The 25,000-nt window shown below is 42.5% G+C and overlaps 1 protein-coding gene and 1 non-coding gene across 9 annotated transcripts in view; both read left to right on the top strand.

Moving 5' to 3' along the window:
- LOC128696147 (protein lin-10) overlaps nt 1–25,000 on the top strand; it is a 921,476-nt gene that overhangs the window by 613,562 nt on the left and 282,914 nt on the right. The window lies entirely within an intron of this gene.
- Nucleotides 291–409, top strand: LOC128696205 (5S ribosomal RNA). Its single transcript, XR_008408115.1, has one exon. It is a non-coding gene; the product is annotated as a 5S ribosomal RNA (ribosomal RNA).

The following is a 25,000-nucleotide window of genomic DNA, read 5'->3' on the forward strand; positions in this document are numbered from 1 at the left end:
ACTCACGCTACATTATTTCCTCCCTCCCTCACTATACGTGAATTAATGGTTAGATAATACACAAGAATGAAGGAGCACTGCAGCAGGCCTACTGGCCCATGCTAGGCAGGTCCACCTCATTGAAGAATTCACTAGAAAGCGACTCAATACTCACCAAACAGTTTTCACAGCTGGACTCTACATTCTTCCATCTGGACATTACGAAAAGAAATACGTGGGAGAGACAGCCAGAAGTCTGGCCATTAGGATAAGTGAAGACAAAAATTCGTGTAGCAGAGGCGACACATGTATTGAACGGCCATACCACGTTGAATGCACCGCTTCTCGTCCGATCAGCGAAGTTAAGCAACGTTGGGTTTGGTTAGTACTTGGATGGGTGACCGCCTGGGAACACCAAATGCTGTTGGCATAAATCTTAAAGGACTTTTTTGGGTTATCCTAGGTTCTCTACACATATGCTGCTATGTAAGATAACTCTATGTAACTGTTTTTGTGTATACTTGAATAAACTTACTAACGTGTGATATACAGAGAGAGAGAGAAAGAGAGAGAGAGAGAGACCTGGACCGGTACACAGATGATCATCATGGAACAAGCTGGTCTCAGGAAACAGCCATGTTTAGAACGTGTTCTGGCTACAATAATCAACATTGTAAGTGAGGTTAGGGAGGGAGGGGGCTACTGCATCTACAAAGATTTTGCAAAACATCTGTAAAAATATATGATTCCCAAGAACCTTTGCAGGGACTTTTTATCCTGAGAAACAGGATAATTTTTAATTGCCAATACTCTAGCAAATTTAGGTGCTACTTTGCCACTACCTACTTCATGACCTAAGAAAGTAATGATAAATTGGTCAAGGATTTACTCAGGTTTATAGTGAGTTAAAAAGTTCTGAACCTCTCAAAGAGAAATTCAAGACTGGACACATGTTGATCCCACGTGCCAACTATATCATCCAGATAAGCCGCCGTGCTTTCGAGTCCTTTGATGGATTAATTTTAGGAATGTGGCAGGCGAGCTCCACATTCCGAATGGGGTCACAGTATATTGATAGTGACCTGGAATTACGAAGGCAGAAATCTCCTTTGCTTTATCTGTTAAAGGTAACTGGTAGTAACCTTTAAGGAGATCTAGTTTGGAAACAAAAGGGGCCTTACCCACAAAGTCCACTATATTGTCCAAACGAGGAAGTGGGTAAACATTCGGTACTGTGACCTCATTCACCTTACAGTAGTTGGTACACATCAGGAATCCTCCATCAGGATTCTTAACAAGGGTGTACGGTGAAACCCAGATGCTGGACGATTCCTCCACCAATTCATGTTCGAACAGAATGCTGAAGTAGCCTCTGTTTTCGGTATTAGCTCTGTAGGTAGAAAGTTTAATAGGTTTAGCAGTTCCTACTTCCAGTGTGATATCCTAGTTTGCACTTTTTCAGAACATCTGAAAATATATTGGGATTGGTTCGCAGAAGAGTAGTTAAGAGTTTCTACCAGGTCTTCTGCAGGTCCTGACATTATGGGACGAGGATCCTGGAGGATGATGTACAGGGAATCAGAGTCGTCCATAGGATCAGGGACAGAGGACAAGCGTCATTACTGGGACCTTAGGTAGTTCAAAGAATAGTTTAATCTGATTAATGTGGTAAACTTTACCCGCATTGGGTTTAATCATGAGGTACTACCTAGTAGTTTAAATCAGAATTTTTCTAAATTTATTACTTTCAGTCCCATAAACCTTGCTTTCAAGATGTGACGAGGCACAGGTTCCTGGACCAACACCTTGTCTCCAGGGTTAAAGGAGCGAAATTTAGCAGTCTTGTTATACCTCTGTTTCATGTAGTTTTGAGCAGATTTTAAGTTGACCTTAGCCAGCTGACAGGCCACGTGCAGTCTTGATAAAGGATCTTAAGGTATTTTGCAGGCGTTTTCTCCCATCCATCCTTCCTTGAGCACGTGTAGGAAAGGGGGGACTCAGGATGGTGCCCAAAAGTAAGTCAGCTCAATGGGACTGTACCCCGTTGAGTCCTATAGTTTCTCACATTGCAAACAGCAACAGAGGAAGTGATTCATCCCATTCTGTAGGGAAATGCATGTAATACGTACGCATCATAATTTTTAGGGTTTGGTGAAACTGTTCCAAGGCGCCTTGGGACTGAGGATGATAGGCCGTGGACAGTTTTGATTAATTCCTGCCCTAGTTAAAGCGTCTCTGAATGATTTTGCTGTAAAATTAGTGCCCTGGTCACTGGATAGATTGGGAGTGCCAAAGTGGGAAATAAACTTAATTATGGCATTAAGAATGACCTTGGTGTTTATACTGTGCGTAGGAACTGCCTCGAGATACCTAGTAGTTTTATCCAAAATGGTAAACAGATATTGGTTATCTGATCTGACTTTTGGTAAGGGTCGATAATTAAGTCCGCAAATGGTTCTCCATCTGCGGTTATGGGATAAAGTAGTGCGGGTCTAATATAGTGTCCTGGCTGACACTTGCTGACACAACAGGAACGGATGTAACCCCGCACACCTCTTCTTATACCTAGGCAATAAAAATGTTTTAACATCCTATAAAGGGTTTTAGTGACCCCAAATGTCCTAAGGAAGAATTGTGAGCTATTTTCAGGACCTGAGTTCTGAACTTTTTAGGAACCCCGAGTCTGATTTTAAACTCTCCCCCCCCCCTACCTTCTTACCAGTTTCTGAACACTAAAAGGTTGTGTTTAATATCATATTTAACCGAGTACCTGAACTGGATTCGTCCATGACAACTTTAAAGGCAGAGGATAAAGAGGGATCCCTTGTTTTTTGCTCTTCCCTAAGGGCAGTCCCTCGGGCATGGAAACAGAAATGTCTGGCAGTCCTGCGACCCTGGAATAGGAAGGCTTCATCAGGAACTTTTTACTAGATTTACGAGGTCTGGCCAGTTTTCCTTGTACAATAAATTGTTGAGCCAAGTTATGACCAACATCGGAGAAGAGGTTTTGGTGGTTACTGTGGGCTCAGGACAGCACTTGGAATTTAGAATGTTATTTATTTATTATTTATTATCACACTGGCCGATTCCCACCAAGGCAGGGTGGCCCGAAAAAGGAAAACTTTCACCATCATTCACTCCATCACTGTCTTGCCAGAAGGGTGCTTTACACTACAGTTTTTAAACTGCAACATTAACACCCCTCCTTCAGAGTGCAGGCACTGTACTTCCCATCTCCAGGACTCAAGTCCAGCCTGCCGGTTTCCCTGAACCCCTTCATAAATGTTACTTTGCTCACACTCCAACAGCACTTCAAGTATTAAAAACCATTTGTCTCCATTCACTCCTATCAAACACGCTCATCCATGCCTGCTGGAAGTCCAAGCCCCTCGCACACAAAACCTCCTTTACCCCTCCCTCCAACCTTTCCTAGGCCGACCCCTACCCCGCCTTCCTTCCACTACAGACTGATACACTCTTGAAGTCATTCTGTTTCGCTCCATTCTCTCTACATGTCCGAACCACCTCAACAACCCTTCCTCAGCCCTCTGGACAACAGTTTTGGTAATCCCGCACCTCCTCCTAACTTCCAAACTACGAATTCTCTGCATTATCTTCACACCACACATTGCCCTCAGACATGACATCTCCACTGCCTCCAGCCTTCTCCTCGCTGCAACATTCATCACCCATGCTTCACACCCATATAAGAGCGTTGGTAAAACTATACTCTCATACATTCCCCTCTTTGTTATTGCCAAGTAATAATACAGGATCTTTCATGGGGCGTCCCCTAGACACACCTACAGTAAATATCCAGTGTAATACTGACTTTTTATAAATATCCTATTCAGAGGGACAAAAAATACAGCTCCCCCGTAAGCCTCTAATAACACTGAAGAGTTAAATGAGGACTCTTTAGATATTGTAAGTACTCCTTCTTGTAAGAGGGAGCAATAAGCCCCGTTATCCCTGAAGGTGGATACCTCATTGGGAGTTTCTTGTTCCTTAAGGGAGATGGTACTGTGACTCTAAAAGGGTGCCATACAGGCGTTTATTTCCTGCTGATTTGTTTCAGCGGGAATGATAGTTATTTTTCCTAACTTAAGTGGTCTGTTCAGCTTACCACTAACCGCTGGGTTTGCTAATTTGAGGCAAGTAGTCTTTATGTGACCAGGCTTATGGCAGTAATAGCAGGTGATGGGTTCGGGATTCTTACCTCTTGCTTCATGCTGACTTTGAGGCATACGTTGTTCACCATGCTGACTTTGAGGCAGATGTTCACCATGCTGACTTTGAGGCAGATGTTCACCATGCTGACTTTGAGGCAGATGTTCACCATGCTGACTTTGAGGCAGATGTTCACCATGCTGACTTTGAGGCAGATGTTCACCGTGCTGACTTTCGAGCAGACGTCGTTGTTCATCTCCAGTCTCCTATAATCCATTGAGAGGCTCGTCTATGACGGTCTCTGTCCATACCAGCCTGCTGGGAAGAAAGGTTTCAGAACCGCTCGGACAAGGAACGGCTAGCCTCAAATGTGTCACCAAGCCCAGCTGCCTCGAATGCAGTTACCACTGAATGGTCTAAGAACACTCGTGCCTTTGGTCCAACTGACTCAAGAAGATTGTCAGGACCAGTTGCACTAACCCACTAAAATTAGTGACACCAGTGGCTTTGTACCACTCAGTGAACGTTTTACATTGCTCATGAACACAGTCCACATGAGACTGACCTAGCTGACGCTGCTCAGTTTAAATTGTCGCTTATACTAGGCGGGAATGAACTGATATGCGCCGAGTACAGCTGCTTTCACAACGTCGTTATTAGTTAACTAGTCATCAACCATAACAACTGTAAACTCTTGTGCTTTGCCATATAATGCTGCATGAACGAGTGCTGCACAATGCTTGAATGACCATAGCAACGCTCGAGCATGATTTTTCGACTCGAAAAATTTTTCAGGCTCAGAATCAGAAAACCGAGGTACTAGCGACACAAGTTTCTGAACACTGAAATTGTCAGCTACAGTCTGCTTATTGCTTCGTCTCCTCTCTGTCAAACTCCTCTTTAGCAAATGCACATTGTTCCTTGGCTGTCTCAAGGTTGAGTTGAACCAACTCCAGCACTAACGAAGTTGAATCATTCACCAGTCGCCTAACAAGTATCGGTGGCATAACCCACTATAACAAACACTGTAGTATGCTCAAGGCAACACAAAGCAGTATCACAGAACGACTTTGTGGGATGCAAGGCAGTACTGAAGGCAGGCGCGTTAAGACAATACAGAAACACAAACTTCAGGACAAGATTCCATATTACGAGCACAGGTGTACATATGACCTGCACACCTTGCCGTAACACAATGACCACTGAGCAACGAACAAAAATACAGTAGAGAGTAAATGAATGTGTTTCTTTCACTAAAAATAAATTAGTATTTACAACATACATAGCCTCTGCACGGTATTTACAATTATGTACAGTAAGGCAAATACAGGCACATGACACTGTGAACCATAGCGACCAGCAGGGAAGGTGAATCTGTCAAAGCTGGTTTACGAGCCCCTCAAGGGAGGTCTGTATAGCCCTTGTGGCTTAGCGCTTCTTTTTTATTATAATAATCAAGGGAGGTTCCTTGATGCTGGTGAGGGGCTCTTGATCTAGGGAATTGGATCTATGCTCCGGTTCCCTGAATTGAGCCTGAATACCTTCCATTCCCCCACATGCGCTGTATAATCCTACGGGTTTAGCGCTCCCCCAGGATTATAATGACAATAATAATGGTTTACGAGCATCCTATGTTGCTTCACAGCTTTGGCGGACTTGCTTGTGATTGGTTGGTTGAACCAAGGTACACGTATAACCACCGGACCACCCATAATGAAACCATTAACATCTGGTTCAGTGGTCAGGAGGCAGCCTATATGTGAGTGTCATGCTGAGTAAAATGTAGCATTCTCTTAGCACGCTACAACCCCATCACCACCACCACCATTACTAACAACACCAACATCAGTAACATCACCATCACGAACACCACCACCATTACTAACAACACCAACATCAGTAACATCACCATCACGAACACCACCATTACTAACACCACCATTACTAACACCACCACCATTACTAACACCACCACCCTTACTAACACCACCACCATTACTAACACCACCACCATTACTAACACCATTACTAACACCACCACCATTACTAACACCACCACCATTACTAACACCACCACCATTACTAACATCACCACCATTACTAACATCACTACCATTACTAACATCACCACCATTACTAACACCACCACCATTACTAACACCACCACCATTACTAACACCACCACCATTACTAACATCACCACCATTACTAACATCACCACCATTACTAACATCACTACCATTACTAACATCACCACCATTACTAACACCACCACCATCACTAACACCACCACCATTACTAGCATCACCACCATTACTAACACCACCACCATCACTAACACCACCACCATCACTAACACCACCACCATTACTAACACCACCACCATTACTAACACCACCACCATTACTAACACCACCACCATCACTAACACCACCACCATCACTAACACCACCACCATCACTAACGCCACCACTAACACCACCATCATCACTAACACCACCCCCATTACTAACACCACCACCATTACTAACACCACCACCATCACTAACACCACCACTATTACTAACACCACCGCCATTACTAACACCACCACCATCACTAACACCACCACATCACTAACACCACCACCACCACCATTACTAACAGCACCACCATTACTAACACCACCACCGTCACTAACACCACCGCCATCACTAACACCACCACCATTACTAACACCACCACCATTACTAACACCACCACCATCACTAACACCACCATCACTAACACCACCCCCATTACTAACACCACCCCCATTACTAACACCACCACCATCACTAACACCACCACCATCACTAACACCACCACTATTACTAACACCACCGCCATTACTAACACCACCGCCATTACTAACACCACCACCATTACTAACAGCACCACCATTACTAACACCACCACCACCACTAACACTACCATCATCACTAACACCACCACCATTACTAACACCACCACCATTACTAACACCACCACCATTACTAACACCACCACCATCACTAACACCACCACCATCACTAACACCACCACTATTACTAACACCACCACCGCCAAAGGTATTGATTAGTGACAAGCGAAAAGGGGAAGCCTACCTGGGGAGCCAGAGAGTGGTAACTTAGTGCTATGTTGTAGTGCTGGTGGTTCTATGTTGTGGTACTGGTGGTACTATGTTGTAGTACTGGTGGTACTATGTTGTGGTACTATGTTGTAGTGCTGGTGGTACTATGTTGTAGTACTGGTGGTACTATGTTGCAGTACTGGTGGTACTATGTTGTGGTACTGGTGGTACTATGTTGTAGTACTGGTGGTACTATGTTGTAGTACTGGTGGTACTATGTTGTAGTACTGGTGGTACTATGTTGTAGTACTGGTGGTACTATGTTGTACTGGTGGTACTATGTTGTAGTACTGGTACTATGTTGTAGTACTGGTGGTACTATGTTGTGGTACTGGTGGTACTATGTTGTAGTACTGGTGGTACTATGTTGTAGTACTGGTGGTACTATGTTGTAGTACTGGTGGTACTATGTTGTAGTACTGGTGGTACTATGTTGTGGTACTGGTGGTACTATGTTGTAGTACTGGTGGTACTATGTTGTGGTACTGGTGGTACTATGTTGTAGTACTGGTGGTACTATGTTGTAGTACTGGTGGTACTATGTTGTAGTACTGGTGGTACTATGTTGTACTGGTGGTACTATGTTGTAGTACTGGTGGTACTATGTTGTAGTACTGGTGGTACTATGTTGTAGTACTGGTGGTACTATGTTGTGGTACTGGTGGTACTATGTTGTGGTACTGGTGGTACTATGTTGTAGTACTGGTGGTACTATGTTGTAGTACTGGTGGTACTATGTTGTAGTACTGGTGGTACTATGTTGTGGTACTGGTGGTACTATGTTGTAGTACTGGTGGTACTATGTTGTAGTACTGGTGGTACTATGTTGTACTGGTGGTACTATGTTGTGGTACTGGTGGTACTATGTTGTAGTACTGGTGGTACTATGTTGTAGTACTGGTGGTACTATGTTGTAGTACTGGTGGTACTATGTTGTACTGGTGGTACTATGTTGTAGTACTGGTGGTACTATGTTGTAGTACTGGTGGTACTATGTTGTGGTACTGGTGGTACTATGTTGTGGTACTGGTGGTACTATGTTGTAGTACTGGTGGTACTATGTTGTACTGGTGGTACTATGTTGTGGTACTGGTGGTACTATGTTGTACTGGTGGTACTATGTTGTACTGGTGGTACTATGTTGTAGTACTGGTGGTACTATGTTGTAGTATTGGTGGTACTATGTTGTACTGGTGGTACTATGTTGTAGTACTGGTGGTACTATGTTGTAGTACTGGTGGTACTATGTTGTAGTACTGGTGGTACTATGTTGTGGTACTGGTGGTACAATGTTATGGTACTGGTGGTACTATGTTGTACTGGTGGTACTATGTTGTAGTACTGGTGGTACTATGTTGTAGTACTGGTGGTACTGTTGTAGTGCTGGTGGTACTATGTTGTACTGGTGGTACTATGTTGTGGTACTGGTGGTACTATGTTGTGGTACTGGTGGTACTATGTTGTGGTACTGGTGGTACTATGTTGTGGTACTGGTGGTACTATGTTGTAGTACTGGTGGTACTATGTTGTAGTACTGGTGGTACTATGTTGTGGTACTGGTGGTACTATGTTGTAGTACTGGTGGTACTATGTTGTAGTACTGGTGGTACTATGTTGTAGTACTGGTGGTACTATGTTGTGGTACTGGTGGTACTATGTTGTAGTACTAGTGGTACTATGTTGCAGTACTGGTGGTACTATGTTGTGGTACTGGTGGTACTATGTTGTAGTACTGGTGGTACTATGTTGTAGTACTGGTGGTACTATGTTGTGGTACTGGTGGTACTATGTTGTGGTACTGGTGGTACTATGTTGTAGTACTGGTGGTACTATGTTGTGGTACTGGTGGTACTATGTTGTAGTACTGGTGGTACTATGTTGTAGTACTGGTGGTACTATGTTGTGGTACTGGTGGTACTATGTTGTGGTACTGGTAGTACTATGTTGTAGTACTGGTGGTACTATGTTGTGGTACTGGTGGTACTATGTTGTGGTACTGGTAGTACTATGTTGTAGTACTGGTGGTACTATGTTGTGGTACTGGTGGTACTATGTTGTAGTACTGTCATGCCGAATAGGTAAAACTTGCCAAATATGGCAAGCGGAAATTTGTGTATGCAATAATTTCTCAAAAATCATTCTGAGCCTAACGAAAAAATACATTTCATTGTGTTTCTTTATTATTAAATTATTGTAAAGTTACCAAAAATATATTTAGTTGGATTAGGCTCAATTAAATTGCGCTTGTTATAATGAGGTTAGGTAAGTTTTTAAGGTTATTTTGGTACAAAATTATTAATTTTTACATTAACATAAATGAAAAATATATCTTTAAACGTATAAGAGAAAATTTTAGAAACGACTTAATTTTAAATGAGTTCTTGCTAAATGACCAATTTTACCTATTCAACACCACACACACACACACACACACACACACACACACACACACACACACACACACACACACACACACACACACACACACACACACACACATACTATATAAGTGCTGGTAGTATGTTAGTGATTTAGGTGTTATGTCTTAAGTGTCTTATAGAACGGTGAGTCAGTGTCTGGCTGAACACAGTTGAATGTTGATAAGAACAACAATGTTCATTGAGGTTGTTGAACATTCTCTTCTGATATTGTAACACTGATGCTGCCATTACTTCCCTTCCTAGTTGTTGTACTACACTTACTCTCCTAGTTTACTTGTTCCTAGTTGTTGTACTACACTTACTCTCCTAGTTTACTTGTTCCTAGTTGTTGTACTACACTTACTCTCCTAGTTTACTTGTTCCTAGTTGTTGTACTACACTTACTCTCCTAGTTTACTTGTTCCTAGTTGCTGTACTGCACTTTCTTAGTTTACTTGTTCCTAGTTGCTGTACTACACTTACTCTCCTAGTTTACTTGTTCCTAGTTGTTGTACTACACTTACTCTCATAGTTTACTTGTTCCTAGTTGCTGTACTACACTTACTCTCGTAGTTTACTTGTTCCTAGTTGTTGTACTACACTTACTCTCATAGTTTACTTGTTCCTAGTTGTTGTACTACACTTACTCTCCTAGTTTACTTGTTCCTAGTTGTACTACACTTATTCTCTTAGTTTACTTGTTCCTAGTTGCTGTACTACACTTACTCTCCTAGTTTACTTGTTCCTAGTTGTTGTACTACACTTACTCTCTTAGTTTACTTGTTCCTAGGTGTTGTACTACACTTACTCTCTTAGTTTACTTGTTCCTAGTTGCTGTACTACACTTACTCTCTTAGTTTACTTGTTCCTAGGTGTTGTACTACACTTACTCTCTTAGTTTACTTGTTCCTAGTTGCTGTACTACACTTACTCTCTTAGTTTACTTGTTCCTAGTTGTTGTACTACACTTACTCTCTTAGTTTACTTGTTCCTAGTTGTTGTACTACACTTACTCTCCTAGTTGTTCCTAGTTGCTGTACTACACTTACTCTCCTAGTTGTTCCTAGTTGCTGTACTACACTTACTCTCCTAGTTTACTTGTTCCTAGTTGTTGTACTACACTTACTCTCCTAGTTTACTTGTTCCTAGTTGCTGTACTACACTTACTCTCATAGTTTACGTGTTCCTAGTTGCTGTACTACACTTACTCTCGTAGTTTACTTGTTCCTAGTTGTTGTACTACACTTACTCTCCTAGTTTACTTGTTTCTAGTTGTACTACACTTATTCTCTTAGTTTACTTGTTCCTAGTTGCTGTACTACACTTACTCTCCTAGTTTACTTGTTCCTAGTTGCTGTACTACACTTTCCTAGTTTACTTGTTCCTAGTTGTTGTACTGCACTTACTCTCTTAGTTTACTTGTTCCTAGTTGTTGTACTACACTTACTCTCCTAGTTTACTTGTTCCTAGTTGCTGTACTACACTTTCCTAGTTTACTTGTTCCTAGTTGTTGTACTGCACTTACTCTCTTAGTTTACTTGTTCCTAGTTGTTGTACTACACTTACTCTCCTAGTTGTTCTTAGTTGCTGTACTACACTTACTCTCCTAGTTTACTTGTTCCTAGTTGTTGTACTACACTTACTCTCTTAGTTTACTTGTTCCTAGTTGTTGTACTACACTTACTCTCTTAGTTTACTTGTTCCTAGTTGTTGTACTACACTTACTCTCTTAGTTTACTTGTTCCTAGTTGTACTACACTTACTCTCTTAGTTTACTTGTTCCTAGTTGTTGTACTACACTTACTCTCTTAGTTTACTTGTTCCTAGTTGTTGTACTACACTTACTCTCCTAGTTTACTTGTTCCTAGTTGCTGTACTACACTTACTCTCCTAGTTTACTTGTTCCTAGTTGCTGTACTACACTTACTCTCCTAGTTTACTTGTTCCTAGTTGCTGTACTACACTTACTCTCCTAGTTTACTTGTTCCTAGTTGCTGTACTACACTTACTCTCCTAGTTTACTTGTTCCTAGTTGCTGTACTACACTTACTCTCCTAGTTTACTTGTTCCTAGTTGCTGTACTACACTTACTCTCCTAGTTTACTTGTTCCTAGTTGCTGTACTACACTTACTCTCCTAGTTTACTTGTTCCTAGTTGCTGTACTACACTTACTCTCCTAGTTTACTTGTTCCTAGTTGCTTTACTACACTTACTCTCCTAGTTTACTTGTTTCTAGTTGCTGTACTACACTTACTCTCTTAGTTTACTTGTTCCTAGTTGCTGTACTACACTTACTCTCCTAGTTTACTTGTTCCTAGTTGCTTTACTACACTTACTCTCCTAGTTTACTTGTTCCTAGTTGCTGTACTACACTTACTCTCCTAGTTTACTTGTTCCTAGTTGCTGTACTACACTTACTCTCTTAGTTTACTTGTTCCTAGTTGTTGTACTACACTTACTCTCCTAGTTTACTTGTTCCTAGTTGCTGTACTACACTTACTCTCTTAGTTTACTTGTTCCTAGTTGTTGTACTACACTTACTCTCCTAGTTTACTTGTTTCTAGTTGCTGTACTACACTTACTCTCTTAGTTTACTTGTTCCTAGTTGCTGTACTACACTTACTCTCTTAGTTTACTTGTTCCTAGTTGTTGTACTACACTTACTCTCCTAGTTTACTTGTTTCTAGTTGCTGTACTACACTTACTCTCCTAGTTTACTTGTTCCTAGTTGTTGTACTGCACTTACTCTCCTAGTTTACTTGTTTCTAGTTGCTGTACTACACTTACTCTCCTAGTTTACTTGTTCCTAGTTGTTGTACTACACTTACTCTCCTAGTTTACTTGTTTCTAGTTGCTGTACTACACTTACTCTCCTAGTTTACTTGTTCCTAGTTGTTGTACTACACTTACTCTCTTAGTTTACTTGTTCCTAGTTGCTGTACTACACTTACTCTCCTAGTTGTTCCTAGTTGTTGTACTACACTTACTCTCTTAGTTTACTTGTTCCTAGTTGTTGTACTACACTTACTCTCTTAGTTTACTTGTTCCTAGTTGTTGTACTACACTTACTCTCCTAGTTTACTTGTTCCTAGTTGTTGTACTACACTTACTCTCTTAGTTTACTTGTTCCTAGTTGCTGTACTACACTTACTCTCCTAGTTTACTTGTTCCTAGTTGTTGTACTACACTTACTCTCTTAGTTTACTTGTTCCTAGTTGCTGTACTACACTTACTCTCTTAGTTTACTTGTTCCTAGTTGCTGTACTACACTTACTCTCCTAGTTTACTTGTTCCTAGTTGCTGTACTACACTTACTCTCTTAGTTTACTTGTTCCTAGTTGCTGTACTACACTTACTCTCCTAGTTTACTTGTTCCTAGTTGCTGTACTACACTTACTCTCCTAGTTTACTTGTTCCTAGTTGCTGTACTACACTTACTCTCCTAGTTTACTTGTTCCTAGTTGCTGTACTACACTTACTCTCCTAGTTTACTTGTTCCTAGTTGCTGTACTACACTTACTCTCCTAGTTTACTTGTTCCTAGTTGCTGTACTACACTTACTCTCTTAGTTTACTTGTTCCTAGTTGCTGTACTACACTTACTCTCTTAGTTTACTTGTTCCTAGTTGCTGTACTACACTTACTCTCTTAGTTTACTTGTTCCTAGTTGTTGTACTGCACTTACTATCTTAGTTTACTTGTTCCTAGTTGTTGTACTGCACTTACTCTCCTACTTGTTCCTAGTACTACACTTACTCTCCTAGTTGTTCCTAGTTGCTGTACTACACTTACTCTCCTAGTTTACTTGTTCCTAGTTGTTGTACTACACTTACTCTCCTAGTTGTTCCTAGTTGCTGTACTACACTTACTCTCCTAGTTTACTTGTTCCTAGTTGTTGTACTACACTTACTCTCCTAGTTGTTCCTAGTTGCTGTACTACACTCACTTACTCTCCTAGTTTACTTGTTTCTAGTTGCTGTACTACACTTACTCTCTTAGTTTACTTGTTTCTAGTTGCTGTACTACACTTACTCTCTTAGTTTACTTGTTTCTAGTTGCTGTACTACACTTACTCTCTTAGTTTACTTGTTTCTAGTTGCTGTACTACACTTACTCTCTTAGTTTACTTGTTTCTAGTTGTTGTACTACACTTACTCTCTTAGTTTACTTGTTTCTAGTTGCTGTACTACACTTACTCTCTTAGTTTACTTGTTTCTAGTTGTTGTACTACACTTACTCTCTTAGTTTACTTGTTCCTAGTTGTTGTACTACACTTACTCTCCTAGTTGTTCCTAGTTGCTGTACTACACTTACTCTCCTAGTTTACTTGTTCCTAGTTGTTGTACTACACTTACTCTCCTAGTTTACTTGTTCCTAGTTGTTGTACTACACTTACTCTCTTAGTTTACTTGTTCCTAGTTGCTGTACTACACTTACTCTCCTAGTTTACTTGTTCCTAGTTGTTGTACTACACTTACTCTCCTAGTTGTTCCTAGTTGCTGTACTACACTTACTCTCCTAGTTTACTTGTTCCTAGTTGTTGTACTACACTTACTCTCTTAGTTGTTCCTAGTTGCTGTACTACACTTACTCTCCTAGTTTACTTGTTTCTAGTTGCTGTACTACACTTACTCTCCTAGTTGTTCCTAGTTGCTGTACTACACTTACTCTCCTAGTTTACTTGTTTCTAGTTGCTGTACTACACTTACTCTCTTAGTTTACTTGTTTCTAGTTGCTGTACTACACTTACTCTCTTAGTTTACTTGTTTCTAGTTGCTGTACTACACTTACTCTCTTAGTTTACTTGTTTCTAGTTGTTGTACTACACTTACTCTCTTAGTTTACTTGTTTCTAGTTGCTGTACTACACTTACTCTCTTAGTTTACTTGTTTCTAGTTGTTGTACTACACTTACTCTCTTAGTTTACTTGTTTCTAGTTGCTGTACTACACTTACTCTCTTAGTTTACTTGTTTCTAGTTGTTGTACTACACTTACTCTCTTAGTTTACTTGTTCCTAGTTGTTGTACTACACTTACTCTCCTAGTTGTTCCTAGTTGCTGTACTACACTTACTCTCCTAGTTTACTTGTTTCTAGTTGCTGTACTACACTTACTCTCCTAGTTTACTTGTTTCTAGTTGCTGTACTACACTTACTCTCCTAGTTTACTTGTTTCTAGTTGCTGTACTACACTTACTCTCTTAGTTTACTTGTTCCTAGTTGCTGTACTACACTTACTCTCTTAGTTTACTTGTTCCTAGTTGCTGTACTACACTTACTCTCCTAGTTTACTTGTTCCTAGTTGTTGTACTACACTTACTCTCTTAGTTTACTTGTTCCTAGTTGCTGTACTACACTTACTCTCTTAGTTTACTTGTTCCTAGTTGTTTTATTATACCTCATCTTCGTCTTCCTTATATTCTTTTTAACTTATTGTTTTTTCTCTTTGCGTTTCTCCACTTATTCTTGTTCTTTTCTCCTCTTTTTATATTCTCTTCACATATTATGTCGTGGTCTTCTTACCTTCCCTCTCATTTGATCTTCATTTCCCCTCTTCCCTTTTTTTTTATATTATCTTACATACTTCCATTCCCTTTCCTTCATTTCTTCTATTAACGTCTTCCCTTGCTTTCCTCCTCTACGTTTTTAATTCAATTTCTCCCTCTTCTCTGTGACGTTAATCAAATAAAGTATTATCACACCTTTCTCTTCTCCCTCTCCTTTCTCCTAATTCTCTTCTCACCTCTCCCGTGTCCCACTCGCTTTTCCGTTTACCCGTTTTTCTCCTCTCTTCCCTCCCCTCCCCTCTCTCTGTTACCCACTCAGTTCCAGTTATCCTCCCCAACCCTCCCTGTTCTCCCTACTACCTCCAGCTCTCCCCCCTCACTCTTCTCTCTTCCCCTTCTTTATCTCCCCCACCCCTTTATCCCCTCCTCCCCACAACACAGCTCCACACACCTGCCTGATTATTCGTCTGTGTACGAAACAAATAAAGTTGTGTGTGAGAGAGCGAGCGAGAGAGAGAGAGAGAGAGAGAGAGAGAGAGAGAGAGAGAGAGAGAGTCTATCTACCTGGATGGTTTTCCGGGGATCAACGCCCCCGCGGCCCGCTCTATGATCACGCCTCCCAGTGGATCAGGGCCTGATCAACCAGGCTGTCAGTGCTGGCCGCACGTAGTCCAACATACGAACTACAGCCCGGCTGATCCGGCACTGACTTGATCTGTCCAGCTCCCTCTTGAAGGCAGCCAGGGGCCTATTGGTAATTCCCCTTATGCATGGTGGAAGGCTGTTGAACACTCTTGGGCTCCGGACACTTACTGTGTTTTCTCTTAGTGTATCAATGGCGCCCCTACTTTTCACTGGGGGTATTTTGCACTGCCTGTCAAGTCTTTTACTTTCATAAGGAGTGATTTCTGTGTGCAATTAGGGACCATTCCTTCTAGGATTTTCCAAGTGTAGATTATGATATATATCTCCTGCGTTCCAGCGAGTACAAGTCAAGTGCTTCCAAGCGTTTCCAGTAGTTAAAGTGTTTGATGGAACTTATGTGTGCATTAAGGGATCTCTGAACATTCTCTAGATCTGCAATTTCACCTGCTTTGAATGGAGATGTTAATGTACAGCAGTATTCCAGCCTAGAGAGAACAAGTGATTTAAAAAGGATCATTATTAGCCTGGCATCTCTTGTTTTGAAGGTTCTCATTATCCATCCTCTCATTTTCTTCACAGATGTGATAGTGGCACTGTTGTATTCCTTGAAGGTGAGATCCTCAGACATTACCACTCCCAGGTCCCTCATATTACTTTTCTGCTATATTGTGTGATTAAAGTTTGTAGTATACTCTGTTCTAGTTATTATCTCCTACAGTTTTCTTTAACAGAGAGGTTGGAATTTGTCTTCGTTGAATATCGTGTTGTTTACCGTTGCCCACTGGAAAACTTGTTTTTATCTTCTTGGAGGTTAACCGTCCTCAGTGGACGACAGTCTCGTGCAGATGCTAGTATCATCTGCTCAGGATGACACGGTGCTGTGGTTTACATCTCTGTCTGTGTCTGATGTGAGGATGAGCAACAGGATGGGGGCGAGTACTGTGCCTTGTGAAACAGCTCTTCACTATGGCAGCTTCCGATTTAACTCTGTTTACCACTACTCTTAGTGTTAGATTGCTTAGAAAGTTGAGGATCCATCTGCCCACTGCCAATTATCCCTTTAGCACGTATTTTGTGCGCTATTACACCATGATCGCACTTGTCAAGGCTTTTCCAAAGTCTGTGTATACTACATCTGCATTCTGTTTGTCTTCCAGTGCATCCAAGACCATATCATAGTGTTCCAGTAGTTGTGAGAGGCAGGAGCGACCCGCTCTGAACCCATGTTACCTTTGATATACCTATGAAGAGTTTCGAGAGTTTCACTACTCTCGGAGCCTAGCCATGGGCCAGGCTCGTCTGGTGCTTGCCTGGTCAACTAGGCTGTTGCTGCTGGAGCCCCGCTGCCCCACATATCCATCACAGCCTGGTTGATCTGGCACCTGGTGAAAATACTTGTCCAGTTTCCTCTTGAAGGCTTCTACACTTGTTCCAGCAGTGTTTCTGATATCTTCTGGTAAGATGATGAATAGTCTGGGACCCCGGATGTTGATACAGTGTTCCCTTATTGTCCCCACCGCACCCGTGCTCCTCACTGGGTTTATTTTGCACTTCCTCCCGTATCTCTCACTCCAGTATGATGTTATGGCTGTGTGCAGATTTGGGACCAGGCCCTCGAGTACTTTCCAGGTATATATTTTCAAGTATCATGTATTTCCAGTAATTTAGATGCTTTACTGGCTCATTGTGAGCTGTAAACGATGTCTGTATTTATTCCAGTTCTGGTATTGCCCTGGAATGTGCAGTTTTTGGGGATCCAGGTGGTTTGCAATCATGCTTCTTGGTGCTCTATCGAAGATTTTTATGATGTGGGTCGTTAGAGCTATAGGTCTACAGTTCTTAGCTAATGCTTTGCTGCCACCTTTATGGAGTGGGGCTGTATCTGTTGTTTTTAGTGACCGTGGAATTTCACCTATGTCTATGCTCCTTCTCAACAGCATACTTAGGGCATGCGAAAGGGGTTTCTTGCAGTTCTAATGAACACAGAGTTCCACGAGTCTGGGCCTGGGGCTGAGTGCATGGACATGTTGTCAGTGGCTTTTCTCAAAGTCCAGTGGAGTTGGGTAATGTCAGAAATTTGACATATATTGACGGAGTTTTGAGGCTCATTCGTGAAATAATAATTTGGATTGTCGATCTTTAGATTGATTAGTGGCTCGCTAAACACAGAGTCATATTGAGATTTCAGTATCTCATTCATTTCTTTGTTGTCATCTGTGTAAGTCACATCTTGTCTGAGCAAGGGCCCGATACTAGATGTAATTTTTTGCCTTCTTTGTTGCATAAGAAAAGAAATGTTTCTAATATCTTTCAATTTCTCTAATCGCTTTTAGCTGCTCCTGTCTCTCCTAGATCCTTTATGAATCATTTAACTTAAGTTTATTTTTTTCCACTTCCATGGTCAGCGCTTCCGTGTATCAGATAATCTAGCGTTCCTGAGGAGCTCAGTGATTCTTCGTCGTCTTCTGTAGACGTAGTATCTTTCTCTCTCCAGTTTACTTCTACTCTTCTTCTTAGGGGAAGATGCCTTGAACATACTTCAGCTGCCAGGAAGTTGATCCTTTCAGGGCACTGGTTTGGATCCATGTTATTTAAGATATATTCCCAATATGTTTCATTTAAGACATGGTTCACCTGGTCCCAGTTGATGTTCTTGTTGTTAAATTTGGTGAAGACACCTTCACAGCTACGTGCATTTTGCTGACCAGGACTCCTGTGCATGTAAGTCTGAACTTCGATTAGATTGTGATCGGAATTAGTAGTTTTTATATTGTTATGTTTCTTACCAGGTCCTCATTATTTATGAAGATAAGGTCAAGTGTGTTTTCCAGTCTTGTTGGCTCTACTATCTGCTGACTTAGGGTGTGTTTATCGCAGAGATTTAGGAGCTCATGTGTGTGACTTTTCATCTGCGCTGCCACCAGGGATTGTTCTGCTATGACATTACTTATTACATTCTTCCATTTTGTATGCCTGAGGTTGGAATCACCAAGTAGTAAGATGTTTGGGGATGGGGCTGGAAGGCTTTCCAGACAGTAATTAATTTTAAATTGCTGTTCCTTGAACTGTTGTGAAGTTGCATCTAGTGGCTTATATACAACCACGATGACTACTCTTTGGTTCTCGATCTTTATTGTTAGAACTTCAACCATATCATTTGTGGTGTTCAATATCTCTGTGCAGATGAGAGACTCTCTGACCACAAACAGAAACAGTCACTACAGTGGTTACTTTTAAGTGTAACTGCTACTACTACTACTATTACTACTATTACTACTACTACTACTACTACTACTACTACTACTACTACTACTACTACTACTAATAATAATAATAATAATAATAATAATAATAATAATAATAATAATAATAATAATAATAAGAAATGATGAAAATAAGTTAAGGAAGATCCAAGTCACCAGTGACAAAGTTCTCAGACAAGTAGACAGATTAAAGCCAAACCAAACCCAGGATCCTGATGAACTGCTCTCAAGGCTTGTAAACAAATGTAAAGAAGAACTTAACAAACTATTAGCAAGTTTTTTAAACATATAACTAAAAACAGGTATAATGAAGGATAAGTGGAAAATGGTAAATGTGATTCCTGTCTACAAAGCAGAAGATTAGTCAGTAATTTGAAGCTAAGGACCTATCAGGGTAACCTCCAGTGTGGGGAAAATTGATGGAATCAACAACTGCAGAAGTAATTCGAACCCACCTTGAAAGATTTAAATTTCTGAGTCTCAACAAGGTTTTACAAAGGCACGTTCTTGACAGATGAGTGGAAGACAGTAGCGAGTAGCGTCACTCATGCGACATGCATGAGGAACTTTAATTGCTAGATGAATGTGGTACGTGAATGGGTCAGTGGGCCTTCTGCAGTGCTCCTCCGTATATTCTGTGCTCTTATAACAACAAGAGGTAATTCTGCTTTTCTTGTGTTCTCCGTTATGGACACCTTCATGTTGTACCTCATGTTGTACCTCATGTTGTACCTCATGTTGTGCCCCATGTTGTACCTCATGTTGTGCCCCATGTTGTACCTCATGTTGTACCTCATGTTGTACCTCATGCTGTACCTCATGTGCCTCATGTTTTACCTCATGTGCCTCATGTTGTACCTCATGCTGTACCTCATGTTGTACCTCATGCTGTACCTCATGCTGTACCTCATGCTGTACCTCATGTGCCTCATGTACCTCATGCTGTACCTCATGTACCTCATGTTGTGCCCCATGTTGTACCTCATGCTGTACCTCATGTGCCTCATGTTTTACCTCATGTTGTACCTCATGCTGTACCTCATGTTGTGCCTCATGTACCTCATGCACCTCATGTTGTACCTCATGCTGTACCTCATGTGCCTCATGTACCTCATGGTGTACCTCATGTTGTGCCTCATGTACCTCATGCACCTCATGCTGTACCTCATGTACCTCAAGCTGTACCTCATGTTGTACCTCATGCTGTACCTCATGTTGTGCCTCATGTTTTACCTCATGTTGTGCCTCATGTACCTCATGCTGTACCTCATGTGCCTCATGTACCTCATGTTGTGCCTCATGTACCTCATGCTGTACCTCATGTGCCTCATGTACCTCATGTTGTACCTCATGTTGTACCTCATGCTGTACCTCATGCTGTACCTCATGTTGTACTTCATGTTGTACCTCATGTTGTGCCTCATGTACCTCATGCTGTACCTCATGTTGTGCCTCATGTTGTACCTCATGTGCCTCATGTTGTACCTCATGCTGTACCTCATGTTGTACCTCATGTTGTGCCTCATGTTGTACCTCATGTTGTGCCTCATGTTGTACCTCATGCTGTACCTCATGTGCCTCATGCTGTACCTCATGTACCTCATGTTGTGCCCAATGTTGTACCTCATTCTGTACCTCATGTACATGTTGTACCTCATGCTGTACCTCATGTTGTACCTCATGTTGTGCCCCATGTACCTCATGTTGTACCTCATGCTGTACCTCATGTTGTGCCCCATGTTGTACCTCATGCTGTACCTCATGTACCTCATGTTGTACCTCATGTTGTACCTCATGCTGTACCCCATGTTGTACCTCATGTTGAACCTCATGCTGTACCTCATGTTGTACCTCATGTTGTGCCCCATGTTGTACATCATGCTGTACCTCATGTTGTTCCCCATGTTGTACCTCATGCTATACCTCATGTTGTACCTCATGTTGTTCCTCATGTACCTCATGTGCCCCATGTTGTGCCCCATGTTGTACCTCATGTTGTGCCCCATGTACCTCATGCTGTACCTCATGTTGTACCTCATGCTGTACCTCATGTTGTGCCCCATGTACCTCATGTACCTCATGTTGTACCTCATGTTGTGCCCCATGTTGTGCCCCATGACTCAAGAAATCGTAATGACACGACGGGCGACTGGCTGGAGTTTTGAGACTCTATGACCGCGGGTTCAATCCCGGCCGGGGGTATGGTTTGTGCCCCATGTTGTACCTCATGTACCTCATGTTGTACCTCATGTTGTGCCCCATGTACCTCATGTACCTCATGTTGTACCTCATGTTGTGCCCCATGTTGTACCTCATGTACCTCATGTTGTGCCCCATGTTGTACCTCATGTACCTCATGTACCTCATGTTGTGCCCCATGTTGTACCTCATGTACCTCATGTGCCTTATGTTGTACCCCATGTTGTACCTCATGTTGTGCCTCATGCTGTACCTCTTGTTGTACCTCATGTTGTACCTCATGTTGTGCCTCATGCTGTACCTCATGTTGTACCTCATGCTGTACCTCATGTTGTGCCTCATGTTGTACCTCATGTACCTCATGCTGTACCTCATGTTGTGCCTCATGTTGTACCTCATGCACCTCATGCTGTACCTCATGTTGTGCCTCATGTTGTACCTCGTGTACCTCATGCACCTCATGTTGTACCTCATGTTGTACATCGTGTACCTCATGCTGTACATGTTGTACCCATGTTGTACCTCATGTTGTACCTCATGTGCCCCATGTACCTCATGTTGTACCTCATGTTGTGCCCCATGTTGCACCTCATGTTGTACCTCATGTTGTGCCCCATGTTGTACCTCATGTACCTCATGTTGTACCTCATGTTGTGCCCCATGTACCTCATGTACCTCATGTTGTACCTATGTTGTGCCTCATGTGCCTCATGTACCTCATGTACCTCGTGTTGTACCTCATGCTGTACCTCATGTACCTCATGCTGTACCTCATGTACCTCATGTTGTACCTCATACTGTACCTCATGTTGTACCTCATGTACCTCATGTTGTGCCTCATGTACCTCATGTTGTACCTCATGTTGTACTTCATGTTGTACCTCATGTACTTCATGTTGTACCTCATGTACCTCATGTTGTACCTTATGTTGTACTACATGTTGTACTTCATGTTGTACCTCATGTTGTGCCTCATGTTGTACCTCATGTTGTACCTCATGTACTTCATGTTGTCCCTCATGTTGCACCTCATGTACTTCATGTTGTACCTCATGTTGTACCTCATGTTGTACTTCATGTTGCACTTTATGTTGTACCTCATGTTGTACCTCATGTACTTCATGTTGTACCTCATGTACTTCATGTTGTACCTCATGTTGTACCTCATGTACTTCATGTTGTACTTCATGTACCTCATGTTGTACCTCATGTTGTACTTCATGTTGTACTTCATGTTGTACTTCATGTTGTACCTCATGTTGTGCCTGATGGTCCCCGTCATACCCAGGTGTAGAACAGTGTAGTGGTGTAGTTGCTAGTCATCAGTGTGGTCGTGTTCACACAACCCTGACTCTTACTGTACTCCTCTCTCAAACCATACCACGGGGGGGATTTGAACCCACGGTCAGAGTCTCAAAACTCCAGACCGTCGCGTTAGACACTGGACCAGCTAGCCACAATAAGATTCGTCCAACTAGGTGTATTTCTACACCATAGGAAGGTTAGCATAGGCATCACTGTGTCCACAAATGCAAGTTTTTACAGACGAATCCCCCGAATCTTATCGAAGCTAGCTGGTGCAGTGGCTAACGCGACGGTCTGGAGTTTTGAGACTGACCGCGGGTTCAAATCCCGCCCGTGGTATGGTTTGTTTGCAATCGTGTCATTACGATTTCGTGAGTCATGTTGACTCCTCTCTCACTCTTACTCTCGGTTTCTTTCTCTCTTACACACACACACACACACACACACACACACACACACACACACACACACACACACACACACGCACACGCACACGCACGCACACGCACGCACACACACACACGCACGCACACACACACACGCACGCACACACACACACACACACACACAGACACACACACACACACACACACACACACACACACACACACACACACACACACACACACATCAGGAGGAAGACAACAGTCAAAGACCAGGTGATCAGATTAAGGACAGAAGGTGGAGAACTCACAAGAAATGATCAGGAGGTATGTGAGGAGCTGAACAGGAGATTTAAGGAAGTTTTTACAGTAGAGACAGGAAGGGCTGTGGGAAGACAGCACAGAAGGGAACATCAAGAGGGAATATACCAACAAGTGTTGGATGACATACGAACAACTGAGGAGGAGGTGAAGAAGCTCTTAAGTGACCTTGACACCTCAAAGGCGATGGGACCGGACAACATCTCCCCATGGGTCCTTAGAGAAGGAGCAGAGATGCTGTGTGTGCCTCTAACCACAATCTTCAACACATCCCTTGAAACTGGGCAACTACCTGAGAAATGGAAGACAGCTAATGTAGTCCCCATATTTAAGAAAGGAAACAGAAACGAGGCACTAAACTACAGACCTGTGTCTCTGACATGTATTGTGTGCAAAGTCATGGAGAAGATTATCAGGAGGAGAGTGGTCGAACACCTGGAAAGGAACAAGATTATAAATGAAAACCAGCATGGGTTCATGGAAGGCAAATCTTGTATCACAAACCTCCTGGAGTTTTATGACAAGGTAACAGAAGTAAGACACGAGAGAGAGGGTTGGGTAGATTGCGTTTTCCTAGACTGCAGGAAGGCCTTTGACACAGTTCCCCACAAGAGATTAGTGCAGAAGCTGGAGGATCAGGCACACATAAAAGGAAGGGCACTGCAATGGATAAGGGAATACCTGACAGGGAGGCAGCAACGAGTCATGGTACGTGAAGAGGTATCACAGTGGGCGCCTGTTACGAGCGGGGTCCCACAGGGGTCAGTTCTAGGACCAGTGCTATTTTTGATATATGTGAACGACATGATGGAAGGAATAGACTCTGAAGTGTCCCTGTTCGCAGATGACGTGAAGTTGATGAGAAGAATTAAATCGGACGAGGATGAGGCAGGACTGCAAAGAGACCTGGAGAGGCTGGACATGTGGTCCAGTAACTGGCTCCTCGAATTCAATCCAGCCAAATGCAAAGTCATGAAGATTGGGGAGGGGCAAAGAAGACCGCAGACAGAATATAGGCTAGGTGGACAAAGACTACAGACCTCACTCAGGGAGAAAGACCTTGGGGTGACCATAACACCGAGTACATCACCGGAGGCACACATCAACCAAATAACCGCTGCAGCATACGGGCGCCTGGCAAACCTGAGAATAGCGTTCCGATACCTCAATAAGGAATCGTTCAAGACACTGTACACTGTGTATGTTAGGCCCATACTGGAGTATGCAGCACCAGTCTGGAACCCACACCTGGTCAAGCACGTCAAGAAGTTAGAGAAAGTACAAAGGTTTGCAACAAGGCTAGTCCCAGAGCTCAAGGGAATGTCGTACGAGGAAAGGTTAAGGGAAATCGGACTGACGACACTGGAGGACAGAAGGGTCAGGGGAGACATGATAACGACATACAAGATACTGCGGGGAATAGACAAGGTGGACAGAGATAGGATGTTCCAGAGAGGGGACACAGGGACAAGGGGTCACAACTGGAAGCTGAAGACTCAGACGAGTCACAGGGACGTTAGGAAGTATTTCTTCAGTCATAGAGTTGTCAGCAAGTGGAATAGCCTAGCAAGTGAAGTAGTGGAGGCAGGAACCATACATAGTTTTAAGAAGAGGTATGACAAAGCTCAGGAAGCAGAGAGAGAGAGGATCCAGTAGCG

This window comes from Cherax quadricarinatus, chromosome 48 (genome assembly GCF_038502225.1).
Source record: "Cherax quadricarinatus isolate ZL_2023a chromosome 48, ASM3850222v1, whole genome shotgun sequence".
Classification (NCBI taxonomy): domain Eukaryota; kingdom Metazoa; phylum Arthropoda; class Malacostraca; order Decapoda; family Parastacidae; genus Cherax; species Cherax quadricarinatus.